The sequence below is a fragment of the Helianthus annuus genome, chromosome 1 (genome assembly GCF_002127325.2).
Source record: "Helianthus annuus cultivar XRQ/B chromosome 1, HanXRQr2.0-SUNRISE, whole genome shotgun sequence".
NCBI lineage: Eukaryota > Viridiplantae > Streptophyta > Magnoliopsida > Asterales > Asteraceae > Helianthus > Helianthus annuus.
The window spans coordinates 82,066,905-82,077,787 of record NC_035433.2 but is presented as its reverse complement, the minus strand read 5'-3'; the positions used below and the strand labels follow the sequence as shown (position 1 = coordinate 82,077,787).

At 34.1% G+C, this 10,883-nt stretch overlaps 1 protein-coding gene and 1 long non-coding RNA gene across 5 annotated transcripts in view; both read right to left on the bottom strand.

Annotated features, from left to right (window-relative positions):
• Window positions 1-1,632: 1,632 nt before the first annotated feature.
• LOC110870634 lies at window positions 1,633-4,368 on the bottom strand. Of its 4 annotated transcripts, XR_004875454.1 has the most exons (4): window positions 4,120-4,254; window positions 3,706-3,836; window positions 2,175-3,461; window positions 1,633-2,091 (listed from the first exon to the last, which is right to left on the bottom strand). It is a non-coding gene; the product is annotated as an uncharacterized LOC110870634 (long non-coding RNA). The 4 variants fall into 4 exon arrangements; XR_002553183.2 differs by lacking the exon at window positions 1,633-2,091 and having other exon boundaries at window positions 2,429-3,461; window positions 3,706-3,839; window positions 4,120-4,368; XR_002553184.2 differs by lacking the exon at window positions 1,633-2,091 and having other exon boundaries at window positions 2,429-3,461; window positions 4,120-4,363.
• Window positions 4,369-5,092: 724 nt separating this feature from the next.
• Window positions 5,093-10,883, bottom strand: part of LOC110870628 — a 66,499-nt gene continuing 60,708 nt past the window's right edge. Inside the window, exons 6-7 of the transcript XR_004872758.1 lie at window positions 5,575-5,766; window positions 5,093-5,415 (exon numbers count right to left, since the gene is read on the bottom strand). The gene's annotated coding sequence lies outside the window, so the exon portion shown is untranslated. The remainder of the gene's footprint in view (window positions 5,416-5,574; window positions 5,767-10,883) is intronic.

Here is a 10,883-nt window from a genome sequence, read left to right as displayed (position 1 = left end):
GTTTTTCCCTTCCAAAAAATATAAAAACTTAATACAAGTGTAACCACACATGTTTTTACCTTCTACAAAATGTAAAAGCTTGTTTCATAAAAAGAAAAAATAAAAATGCTATTGTTAATACAAGTTTACCACATTTTCAAGAAAACAAGAACTTAATAACATACATTATTCATATAACACGAAAAAATGTAACATGCATTTTTTTTCTTTGATTGTTACATTTCATAACTAAGATGCAAAGAATTGTTACATCCAACAACACTAGATTTTTTAGATTCAACCATAAAATCAGTAATAAAAAAACAACATATCCAGAAAACAAGAACTTAATAACATTAATCTTTTTAAACAAGAAAATAAAAAAAAGTAGCAAATCTACAAAACACAAAAAATTGCAAATCTGGATGACCTTTTAGATCTGGAACACAAAAAAAAATCAAATCTGAAAACTACAAAAAAGTGAAGATCTACAAAACACAAAAAAATGAAGATCTACAAAAACACAAACATACTTATGGATATGGAGGATCTTATAGACCTGGAACATCATGTTCAACATCAAACATCTTTTGAATCATCTTCAACATCGAACCGTCATCTGAAACATCATCGAACATCTTCAACCGGATCTGGAGCATCTTTTGGATCTGGTAGCATCTTCCCGGAGCATCTTCAACCAAAGCATCTGGAGCATCTTCAACCGGAGCATCAGGATCATCTTTTTTTATTCGGATCATCTGTTTTGTTCGGAGCATCTGGAGTTTCAGATCTTGATTATGAAGGATTTTGATAAGAAAAAGATTTTTTTTGTTTCCAGATCATGGAGGTTCGGTTCAAATGTTGATTGTTGTTTCAGATCTTTTGGTGACTGATTCACACCTTCTTGAACCAAAAATCGCATCATCGAAGCCCTCAAACACACATGCAAAAACCCCACAACTTCATCTCCTTAAAGCCCTAATCACACCGGCAAAACCACCTCCGATTTTATTTTGTTCAGATCTGAAACCCAGATGTCAAGACTTGTTCCGATTTGGTTTAAATATGTGTGTGAAACATCTGAAATTATGTGAGATCTGAAAGATTGTGAGACATATTAGAGAATGATATATGTATAGTTTCAAATGTGTATGAGGATGATTCTTGAAATGAGACATATTAGAGAAAGTGATCAGAAATGCCCTTGTCTGAATATTGAGAGGGTATGATGAGAGGGTATGATGAAGATTATGAGAGAGAGTGAGTGTTTGGTGACTTTTGAAGATCTCCAGTTGATGAAGATTATGTGAGAGATGAGAGAGATACATCGATGAAGATTATGTGAGAGATGAGAGAGATACATCAAGTACAAAGCTATTAAATGAAACTGATGAAAAGAAGAAAAGAAGTTTGCCCCATCAAGTCTCTTACACACTTACACATTCATCAGTCAACATGTTAAAAGGAAAATGTCAAAAATGCCCTTGTCTCCTCTCAAACTAACAAGCAACGTGGATCAATCCTAGCCACATATAACAGTTTCCTGGGTTTAGTCAACTGGAATGAGTTTTCTCCTTATAATTAGCCTATATATATATATATATATATATATATATATATATATATATATATGATACATCCATTTTTTACACATATAGGTATTCTATTCCGTATACATTGTAGTTATTTGATATATATTTTTATAATGACAATACAAAATGTAACTGGTTAGTAGTTAGCCGATAAATACTCAATGGGTTTTGAGATGAATATACCCAACGAGTAATCTTTTTAAATTAACGGGTTTACCCGAAACCCGACGGGTTTTGGGACAAGCTTATCTAACCGGGTTTGGGTTTGGGATTACCTAAACCCGTCCCAAACCCGACCCATTGCCATCCCAAATCGCACACTCGATATTAATCAGATCCAATTTCTTTCCGAAAGTCCCACAATGAGGGGCATTGAAAACGATACGGTCAAAAGACTTATCCTTCAACCCGTCGTATCCATATAATTTGGTTGCATTGATTCCGAACAAAATTGTTACATCTAACTTTTCGAACATCTTGATATGATCTGCCGCTCTCTTATACTTGTTGCATGTCTTATCTATTGAACATAATTATTCTTTATGGATCAATATCCGTATATCTTAAGCATAAACACATAAAAAACGATTTCAAAATACTTACCGCACGTATCAAGTGTGGTTGCGATAACTTTTGTGGGATCCTTGAGTGCTTTGCAAATACTAAGTGTGACCAAAATCAATGTTAATTTAATGACTTTCTGGTCCAAACCTGTTTATAAGTCATTACTAATGCTTAGATTTCAAAACATATCTCAATGGATCCTTTTTTATGTCATTTTTGCTTTATAAATCGATAAAGTTTCTAAAAATGGAAACCGTTATAAAAAATTAAAAACTTGATATTTTACTATCAAATGAGATAAATCTAAAGAACTTCCTTCATGAACCAAGTTGGGAAAATTCTGATTGAAAATGTGTTGCAGAAATCGTGGAAACAATAAAAACTTTGATTCTGATTGAATATGATTGCACAGTTCATAGAAGATGTAGCTGTAGTAACTAAACTACTATTGGTATGCAAACGCTATCATCATTGACGCCGACCGTTGGTTTAATTCTTCGAAGTTGTCTCTTCTACAAGACATGCATCGTAAGATTACATGTGCAATATATCTCCACAAGGGGTTAAACACCTTCTTTTGGTACTGCTTCTTCATGAATGCATCAAAAACAAAAATTACCTTTTCATGATCAATCTTTCATTACCACCAAGTCTTCTTTAACCAAGTCTTCCACAATCATCTTCATTGAAAAGCTGCCAAAGTGATTTGCCATGTATTCTTCAACCAAGTTTTCTTCAACCAAGTCTTCTTTAACCAAGTCTTCCACAATCATATCTGTCAAAGATATAATCACATTATCAGAGTTCCAAGTTTTCCATCCAAGTTCATCACTTGTGAAACTTGAGAATTCCGACTGATCCAAGTTCATCACATTATCGTTCATTGGTATAACCATTTCCGGCGCCGGCTCCAACTCCGGCCCATTAGAAGTCGGCTCCTGCTTCGGCTTCTTACGAGTCACAGTTACTGAAATCGTGTAAGCCACAAATGAAATCATACTCACGATTATTGAAATGGCGATTCATGAGGCTCTACATTATAGCCCATCATATCCATACAAATTCGAACTCTTTTCTCAGAATACCACTTAACAGCATCAAGGTCATCGAATTCATATGTGTTGCTAATCATCACATGTGTGATGGTTATATTCTGACCGTCAACGGTAGCGTGAATCCCCGCATATAAGTGTAGACAAATCTGCGGGAGTGGTGTAAAATGTTGCTTGTGGCGTGTCATCTGATGCCAGGCCTCCATGAGCACATGGACCTGAACGGCAAGTATTCAATATTAGCGCGCCCTTGTGGTCCAATTATCTGTTTTACCTGCAATAACACAATAACTCATAATCAAGTAATCAACTAATTCCAAGCAATTACACACATAAAAACTCATAACAATTGACACTTAAAGCTCATTAAACACCATTCCATAACCCATCCATCACTAACCCCAACCACGAATGAGATTATTTTTGTTTTTATCTTGTTTGTTAAATAATGTATGATAGTATATCCATCGGACTACCAGTATCTATAAATCAAGAAGTGAACTTAACATATTACTAACCTTTCTGAAGCTCAAAAACATGTCGTATGAGATACTTGTTGTTGTGAGTGTCCTTCAACAAGACGCCATTGGAGATTTGCTTGACGGATCTTTATAAACCTCATCCTTGATAGCGAATCTGACTAAAAAAACTTCTAATATAACTAACAATTAGATTTGTGGGTTCAAAGGTAAACTGAAATAAAAAAATAAAAATAAAAAGTTTGGTAACTACGCAACACTGAAAAATCATTGAAAACCTTTTTATTATAAAAAAAATAAAAGACAACTGCTTTATTCACACATGGGGTGGTTTAACATAAGCATAAACGCAGGAAGCATAATATTTCAAGATTTATTAGAAACAATCACATTCGGAATTAAAATAAAAAAAAAAGACAATTGCTTTATTCAGTTTAGGGATCGTGTACTTACCGGAGTATGGTCTGGAACTAACGGATCGAATGGTCTCCGATTTCTCTTCTTGGTCTGCGATGGCGAGGATTGTCACAGAATGTGGAGGTCGGCAGTTGCCGATGGTAGGGTTTGGTAGGTTGATGATGAGAGGTTTTAAAGGGATGATTTAAATTGCAAGATAGACTTAGGCCCCTCAAGTATTCAACTTACATAACTTTAGCCCAAAGCAGCCTATTTAGTTTCAATTAAATACGTAACACCCCCTACAAAACCGTTGCCTCTAAACCCATACCTCTTATGTGCCCGCAAGACCGCTATTACTGATCACCTATTACCATTGTTGAACTCTTGCTACCTTACACCAGAATTATTGTCAATTCATCCCCAGCGCATCCACAACCAACGTCATCATCCCCATACCGACCACCCACACCATTTGTTGGGTAAAAAACATACAAGATTTTTAACATGAGCCTCATCATTCTTTGTTGTATATTCATTGTCTCACCTGCCTCAACCAGAGCCTCATCCTTGGACGATCCAACCTCAATCTTAGCGTCGTCCTCGGACAGTTGGACCTTAGTCATGACCCGATAGCGGAGACATCGAAGGAAACATGCTAAATCTATGGTTGTCCAATTTACTCGTCGCTCGCTTCTCGTTCGCCGATCGCTCGGAAAATTAAACGCTCGAATATGCTCGTTCGAATTTCGCTCGGTTGTAAACGAGCCAAGCACGATCAAAGGTCCGCTCGGTTCGGATCGGCTCGTGAACAGCCCTAATTCTAGGAGCTTAAATGACTCAAATTCAAATTTCCGACAAAGATTAAACTCTATCAACTTTTACAAATATATACCAGAGCATTATGTTGTTCTATAACATCATCAGTACACATATTTTATGCACATATTCTGTTTACTAACTTAATTTACAAAATAACCAATTTTTACAATACTCAAACTTCTCAGAGTCTTATATAATGTTGTCTTATTTTTAACTATAAAGTTGTACTAACATTTGAGTGTTGTGATTTTTTTGGTTGTAGCCCAAATCATCTATTGCTCAAACTACTTAATTATCAACTTGGCCCAACTTGAATTTGGATATCAGCCCACCAATTAATTAAATGCCTAACTAGTTTAATTAGACATCAATCCATTATGAACATACTCCAATTTAAGCATATTTTGTTGTTAAATCGACCGTTCTAACTCGTTTATCCATAACTGGTCTTCGATATGGTAGTTTTGAGTTTCTTTAATCATCATGAAGCGCTTTCCAACACCCGCTGCCACCCTCGCGACTGCTCCGCGCCTAATAAACAATCCAAAGTAAATTTCCCTCCACCAAAACATGTATTTGACAAAGAAGATAGAATATGGATGAGAGATAAATGCATAAAATGCAATAAAAGTGGGTGGATATAAGAAACTTGATAAATTATGCCTAAAAATACAACTAACATGCGCTCACCTCGCCTGGGCCAAGTTGCGTGTCTCCCTTGCATAAGATCATACAACTCATCTTGAGTATGATTGAGATGCCTAGGCCTTTAACTACCAAAGTATCAAGGACACGCCCGACGTGCTGTTGACTACATAACCGACGATGCCTCCCTGAGAGAGATGGTGCAACGAAGAGATATGAAGTTTATATTGGGTTTTCCTGTGAAATTAGGAAGCTAAGTAAAGATTTGTGACATTTAGCTTATATTATATTCTTTTATAATCGGCTAAAATTTGAGAGTTTATGTTTATAAAACCTGAAGCAGTTAGTTAATTATATACTTTCAAAACTGGAAAAAAAAAACATACTTTTACAGAATTTTGGTGTCGCTACAAAAAAAATTATGGAAAAGGAAATTTTTAGCGTCGGTTGTAAAATAGTGCGAAGGTTTAATTGTAAATTGGTGCCAGTGGTTTGTTTACTTAAATGAACCAGTTGACAGAATGGGGGTAGCGAATGATTTTGGGAGTTTCGCTCTTTATGCTTGATTACCATTTCTGATCACAAGAATTCTTGATTTAGGTTTTAGCACGACTAGGCTTGCTCAAGCACATCCATGCTCCCTTGAGTTGTAGCTTTGTACATAGACAAAAGATGATATTTGGTCAACCTATCAGTATCGTATGTTGGTATTTTTATTAGAACATGTTAAGTTAATTTTGAGTCGGGATACAAGGGGGACATAACACTAACAAAACATGTCTTCCCCCTTTTATTCCATGGCTCTGATACCATTAGTAATAGTATCGAGATGGTGACCTTTTTACAAGATTAACAAATAATTTTGGCTTATAAGGTAAATTAAAACCGGTCACATTTAAAAACTCCTTTGTATTTGACTGTGGGAGAAACATGGACAAGGTTCCCTTAAATCACTTAACTATTGGCTTGTAATCTTAACTTTATACCAAAATTACTTATAATATTAGGACCACTTTTAAAAGAGGGTAAGAGGATGTTACTTATGTCATGATTCAATACTTGATGAGCTTATCATGATTTTTATGAACAGAATAGAATTTAAAACTATCTTACTTGAGATCACTTGAGCAACGGAGAGTCTTCAATGCTTGAAGATTTTATTTATTTATTATTTTACAAGTACAGAAATAAGAAAAAGAGAGAGATGCCCAAAATTGGCGTGCCTCCCCTATTACACAAATAACCTATTTATACTAAAAGAAAAGATAATTGATAAGATGCCCGGGTACTCATTGGGCCCCATAGACAGCTATCTTCAATCATTTTTTCTTTTCTTTTGATACACACCACACATTTCTGAAAGCAAAATAAGATACTATGTTAGTGGGTATAGCCCACCATTAGCTCTTGTCTTCTGCTTTCATTATTGTTATAGTAATTATTCGATGCTATATAATGACACCTATGACCCTAATCAGGTCTAAAATGCAGAGTTTCCCTCATATAATGGAGGGACATTATATCTTATTTTTCTTTTTGTCTTCTTTCTCTTTGTCAGCCTTATTTTGAGAAGACTGTTCTTGTGGGTCTTCTTGTAATTCCCCAAACTCTTCTATCATTTTTTCCAAATATTCATTTATTTGAGTATCAAGATTCTTGTAATAGTATCGAGATGGTGACAGGGTCACCTAGCAGGTTATATTTAATCGTGTTAAATAGGTTTTGTGGTGTAACCCGTGAATTAAACTAAACATGTTTGTGTGTGTGGTTAAGGAAATGACTTGTTTTGTTAATCGTGTAATGTCTAACCCCTTTAGCAGCACACGATTACTCGATTTGGGAGTCCTATTTTTATAGTGAAACCGAAAGGAAACACTTGAAAATCACTAGGGAAAGTCTCAAAAAGAACAACCCTAAAACACTATATATATATATATATATATATATAGGGTAAGGTTCATGCGAGAACCACCTTATTGCGAGAACCGCGAGAACCAATGTGAACATGGGGTATTATTGTAATTAAATAGTGAATCTTAATAACACGGTGTCTAAATCTCTGCTGCAATTCGATTTCCATTATCACCATCACCGTATCATCGTACAAATTAGGGCAAAATTCAGAGCACAAATTGAACAAAATCATTCATCATCAGTTACAGATTGTTATTACATTCAGCAATCGATTACAAAATCATCGATTACCATTGATCGACATGACCTAGAAATCAAAAATCGCGTCCGTTTATCAATCCCTGATCGTTTATCTCTGCCAAATCTCAATTAGTCGCCAATCACGCCATCTAACACTTGGTAAGGCTTTGATTATTACCAGTAGATTTATATATTATTCTTTAGGTGTCTGTTTTTATCAGTAATTTTGATTTCTATCAATGATTTATATGAATATGATTCAAGTCGTTGATCTGTTACCCGTGCTTGTTATGTTATCGCACAGACTTATACAGTGCCATAGCAGACCTAGTATGTATATGTGAACCAAATAAAGTTAATAATATCATTCATGTGCATAGTGAATTTGAGCAGATTTGTTTAGGATAAGTGTATATGATTTTGTGTAATTAGAATATGTTGGTGTTGTTGTTTTAGGTAATGCACATGTGCATAGTGAACTTGAGCAGTTTTGTGTAATATACGTGGTTTTGTGTAATTAGGATATGACGGTGTTATTGTGATTTTGTGTAATTAGGATATGATGGTGTTATTGTTTCATGTGATTCACATGTGCATAGCAAACATGAGCAGCTTTGTATAATATACGTGTATATGATTTTGTGTAATTAGATTTTGTTGATGTTGTTGTTTAAATTGATGCATATGTGCATATTGAATTTGAGCACATAACATTGAACATTACATATGGATTAATTTTAAGCATCACTATAAGAATATGTGTTGCATATGTGTATATTGATGCACAAGTGCATAATGACAATGATATGTGATGCACATGTGCATATTGATGCACAATTGCATATCGTTTACAGTGATGAAAAAAGTTGTTTAATGCACATACTAATTGAAATTGCATGTTTGATTATATTATGTTTCAATTATTATTGTAGGCAAAAAAAATGGAAAAAGCGAAGAAAAAATAAAACGTTTGTTGAGATCGAATGACAAAGGGGCAACAAAACTGCCAGATGATAAGGAAGGTGAATACAAAAGTGTTAAGTGAAAAGCCAAAAAAAGGTTGGTTATTAGTCGACGATGCAGTTGGTAATATATGCACATGTGCATATGTTTACATCATAGAGTTAACTAGGTTTAATAGAATATGTTATTAAGGTAAGTTTGTTAATTCATATAATTTGTTATGAGAAATATTGTCATGCACATGTGCATATGTTTACATTAGATGTTTAACAGAATATGTTATTAAGGTAAGTTTGTGTGATATATAGTTATGAACATGTGCAAAGATTGTGATATTAATTTAATATGCACGTGTGCATATTTTGTAGTAACATGTGAATAGTTATGCACAAATGTATTTTATGTTAGAATGTGGTAACAAGATATTGTGGTGTGATATATACATATATGCACATGTGCATAAACTGACAAAACATGTTACTATGCGCATGCGCATAATTTGTCATACTAGATTATTAAGGTATTTAACGTATATGCACATGTTCATTGCAGAATTGCAATGGAAAGAAAGTTGGAAAAGAAAATGAAAAAAAGTTATATTTGTATTAAAGTCGAGGGACGAAGGGTCATCATTGTAAGACGCAGTCACAACGGAAAAGTATATGCATAACGGAAAAGTATATGCATGGTAAACAAAAAGGTTAGAATATTTGATTATTTCATGTTAGAATGTGGTAACAAGATATTGTGGTGTGATATATACATATATGCACATGTGCATAAACTGGCAAAACATGTTACTACGCGCATGCGCATAATTTGTCATACTAGATTATTAAGGTATTTAACGTATATGCACATGTTCATTGCAGAATTGTAATGGAAAGAAAGTTGGAAAAGAAAATGAAAAAAGATATATTTGTATTAAAGTCGAGGGACGAAGGGTCATCATTGTAAGACGCATTCACAACGGAAAAGTTTATGCATGGTAAACAAAAAGGTTAGAATATTTGATTATTTTATGTTAGAATGTGGTAACAAGATAGTGTGGTGTGATATATACATATATGCACATGTGCATAATCTGACAAAACATGTGACTATGCGCATGCGCATAATTTGTCATACTAGATTATTAAGGTATTTAACGTATATGCACATGTTCATTGCAGAATTGCAATGGAAAGAAAGTTGGAAAAGAAAATGAAAAAAGTTATATTGGTATTAAAGTCGAGAGACGAAGGGTCATCATTGTAAGACGCAATCACAACGGAAAAGTATATGCATGGTAAACAAAAACGTTAGAATATTTGATTATTTATAATTAATATTTTGGATGTTCATTAATTAAAAGTTATTTCATGCACATGTGCATCATTACATTAATGTTGTTTTGTATTAATATAATTTGTATAAACATATTGAGTTTATGAATGCAGATGTGAAAAAAGTTGTAAAAAAGGACATGAAGGTGAGGAATAATAAACGGAAACAGGTGGAAACACCAAACAAAGGTGTTGGTGAGGTGCACATGGTAAAGAATAGAAGGTTATCAACATCTAAAGTTGGTGATAAAGATGACAATGTTGTTGATGGTATGTGTTATTTAGAATTTTTAATCAATATTCAAAATGCACATGTGCATTAGTGTGTACAAACATTTCATACATGTATTAATGTGTTTGGAAATAGGTTAAACATAAAAAATTGGAATGGGAAACGAGTGATAATTTCAACGATTGCGGTGTGTTCGCTATGCGACACATGGAGATGTACAAATGGAGCGATGTCAAGTTTGAAAGCGGTTTTAGTACGCGGAAAGATATTCAAGACATGCAGCTGAAAAACTTGAGGATGAAGATATCAACAAAACTGTTATTATCAGAGGCAAACATGTACAAGGAAACTGTTATGGAACTTGCAAAAGAGAAAACACATGGTTTGAGAGATGAAAAAATGCGGAAAACGATAGATAAAGAGGCGATGAAACAAGAAAAATGTTGGAATATGCTTGATAAATGGAAGAATGAGGATAAGTTTGAGGGTATGAGTTAACACAACAGGTTATTAACTTTAGGAACATATAGTATTTCTGTTTTGTTGGTGATTTATGTTAATGAAACTAGTACTTTTTGTTTTGTTTTGTTTGTTTTAACACGTCAGATGGTACTTTGTTATGATGTCGTTTATAGTTTTGGTTAAATGTGGTTGGAAGTGGTCTATTATGACACTAATAC